The following is a 3,571-nucleotide window of genomic DNA, read 5'->3' as shown; positions in this document are numbered from 1 at the left end:
GCCATTAAACAGCTTGGAAGATCAAAGACCATTTTTAATATAACTCCGACTGGATTCGTTTGAAAGAGGAAAGTCCTATACACCTAGGATGACTTGAGGGTGAGTAATTCATGGGCTAATTTTCATTTTTGGGTGAACTAACCCTTTAATGCACAAAAACCGCCTTTATAGATGACAGCTGACAGACAATTATACATCTTTGGTTGCTAATATTATTTTTGTCTAAGTAACTAACACCATATGGCTGAACCAGTTGAAATCCAAGTTTCTAATTTAAAGCTGCAAGACCAACCCTGGTTATTAGTGCAAGTCATCATAATTTTGGGTACATATTGATCGTTTATGGTGGCGTTCCTATGTTTTTAATGTGGGAGGGAGACGTCTTAAAATGGGTATGCCCTCCAAATATTAATGGAAGGGAAACTGCCAGGTTCCACAGTTGCTGTAATAATAAAATATGTTTTATAATGCTGGTTTAATATATACTATTTCCTGTTAATTTTCCCTTTCTTTTTGTGAAGTCGGTTTTTTGGGAAACCTGAATGAAAACAGCAGACTAGAAAAATGCTTTTTGGGTTCAGTGGCAAGACCCACAAAAGAGGATAAACTAGTAAGAGAATTAAGTTTGGAGGGAACCCTGTCAAATGAAATCCTATGTGAGAGGAGTGAGTCACACTGCTTTATGATGCAGTGAACAGGATGTCTCATCTCCCCAGTGACTGCTGCCCCCTCCTTCCTTCCATATATTCCCTCACCCTCAACTAGCCACTCATTATTATTCTCTATACACGCCACAACTCCAATTTTATCAGTTGTTGTCTGCTCGTCTTTAAAGGTGAAAGTAATTTGTGTTCCACTAGCGTTAATAAAGTATGTTCTGTGAGTATGTATGCTCATCACCCTCATGTCATTTCAAACCCATAAGAGTTTGGTTTATCTTCGAAACACAAATTAAGATATATTATTAATGAAAAGTGGGTAATTTCTCTCCTTCCACTAAAAAGTCCATTCCACCAAAATTTTGATGCTTCAAAAAGTTAATAGACATCTTAATAGTCATCCGTGTGATGTGCGTGGTTTACTCAAATTCAAGTCGAGACATCAAGACCGTAATTTTACGAAGCTACGAGAATAATTTTTGTGCGCAAAAGAAACGCAGCTGACACAGAACAGCATACGCTGTTTACATCCAGCCGATATTCTCCAAAATGGCGCTGATGTCACATGGATTATTTTACAGATCTCCTTGCTACGTTTCTGGACTTGGGAACATTTCAGTTGTGTTGCTGTCTATGCAGGGTCAGACAGCTCTCAGATTCCATCAAAAATATCTTAATTTGTGTTCTGAAGATGAACGAAGGTCTTACGGGTTTGAAACGACATGAGGGTGAGTAATTAATGACAGAATTTTTCATTTTTGGGTGAACTATCCCTTTAAGTGACTGAAACTGATTGATTTGACCTCACCGTTAGGCATCCCATCAGGCTTTGCTCAAAGGGCCGCTGAAACGCTCGTGGATCTCCACACCAGTCCAACAGCTCCGACGCCGCCGTCTGGAAATTTGCTGGATTTTGCAGGTGCTGAGAAAAGAAAATCACACTCAAACATTATGCTTGAAAAAATGTGTTTAGTTAGGCTTTGAGGTGTGAAAGGCCCTTGAAATCCAAAAATATTCATCACTAGTCTACAGGAAATTATTGTCTATTGTTCCTGGCAGTCTAATAACTGTTCAACCACAGCCCGTCTGCCCTCCAGGTGTCCTGTAGGGGGCGTCACAGCTCATGAATCTATTAAAACACTCTCAGAAGAGAGTGACAACTGGCTAGTGAGCCGAATGGAGACCCTAAAGGTGTTTTTAAGGTCTGGGTTCTGTAGGGATCATGTGTTTTCTCTCACCTGTTTGATGCAGTGGAGCCGGTCGTTGGTTTGCTGGATGTGTCTGTCCATGGACGGGAAAGAATTCATCCTGCCAGACCGTCTCTGACCCTATCGCCCGGCCATCCAACGCTCAGACCCTGAAATCACACTCCATTTAGACACAGTGCCAGATTCAGTGATCAGACGCACAGAGGCTTTTTGTCAGGCCAGACAGGAAGAAACCACCTAGCAACCAACTAGAACAGCCTAGTAACGGCCTCACAACAACCACAATTTCTTGAAAAATGTGTAAAAATTAGTGATGCAACAACATTTTTAACCAAACCTAAAACAAATATTTTAAATAATCAATTAATTACGTTTATTTAATAATCGACACTCTAATAAAAACAGAGTTATGAACATTTACACTGTGGCTAAAATAAAAACCTGTTTTAATGGCAGATTTATTCAAACATACATTAAACAACGAAGACAACAGGTCAAGAAAAAATCTGTGATTATAGGTAAACTACAAAAACTAAAAGTATAACTTAAAAATAAAAATATATATATTTTTTTGCTACTTGAATTAAAATAAACATTACCTGAAATAAAATCTAAAAAAATTTGAAAATAATAAATTTTGCTTGGCAATTAGCTAAAATTAACTATTTTCATTTAACCTGAAGTACTAAAATAACCAAAAACTAAATAAACTACACTAAATAAAAATGTATAAAAACTATTTAGACATAAAAAAAATCAAAAACTAATAAAAATGGCAAAAACACACAACAATGTTAATCAAATTAAAGTGAAAACAGAAAATATTCGAATAAAAATCTAATTCAAAATATTAACAAAACTATAATAGTATGTCAATGATATAAAAAATAATACCAGTAAAAATCAAATGAATTATAAATGCATGATATATAATGCATATATTTCATAAAATGCTGTTCTCTAAAGATGTAATTTCTCCCCCGACGTACTTTAGTTAGCATGTTTTCTTTATTACTAAGTAGTACATAAATGCACGGCTATTTATTCAACATTTAGATAAACGTGTGTGTGTGTGTGTGTGTGTGTGTGTTTGAGCAGCAAGCATTTCTGCTGTAAAATAATGAAACTAGGTCAGAATATGAGAGCCGATTCCATAGTCACATGATATTACAGCAGCGCGTCCCGTTTACATCATCCGTCTCAGACGCTGAGTGATATTTATAGTGTAAATGAACAGTATATGTGTCACTGCAGACAGCCAGACTGGAGCATCCCAGAATGCACCAGCAGGAGTTTGGCAAACATGCGGGATCTCTCACGTACTCTCAACTATTAGACTGCAGGCTGCAGCGGCTGGAACACTTGCGTAACTAACAAATTATGTGCTCGACAGGCCACATCACATCACACACACACACAAAACATCCCTGGAATAGACTAAAGGATGATGGGAAACATGTCGAGAAGCAGAGGGAGTGTTTCCTGCTGTTTAGCGAACGTCAGTAACTCTCCACAATCACACGACTCTCGTTTGTTTGTATTACATCACTGAGTAACAAGACGACACGTCAGACGAGACGCACACTAAAGCTCCAGACGTCTGAGTGACACACACATGCTGGATTAAAGGTCACATATTATACACCTTTCTGGAGTTTTATTTTAGGTTTTGATGTCCTTAAGAATATATATTTGCGGTATAAG

This window comes from Sinocyclocheilus anshuiensis, unplaced genomic scaffold, assembly GCF_001515605.1.
Source record: "Sinocyclocheilus anshuiensis isolate Anshui unplaced genomic scaffold, SAMN03320099.WGS_v1.1 scaffold2270, whole genome shotgun sequence".
NCBI lineage: Eukaryota > Metazoa > Chordata > Actinopteri > Cypriniformes > Cyprinidae > Sinocyclocheilus > Sinocyclocheilus anshuiensis.
Note: the sequence above shows the minus strand (reverse complement) of the source record.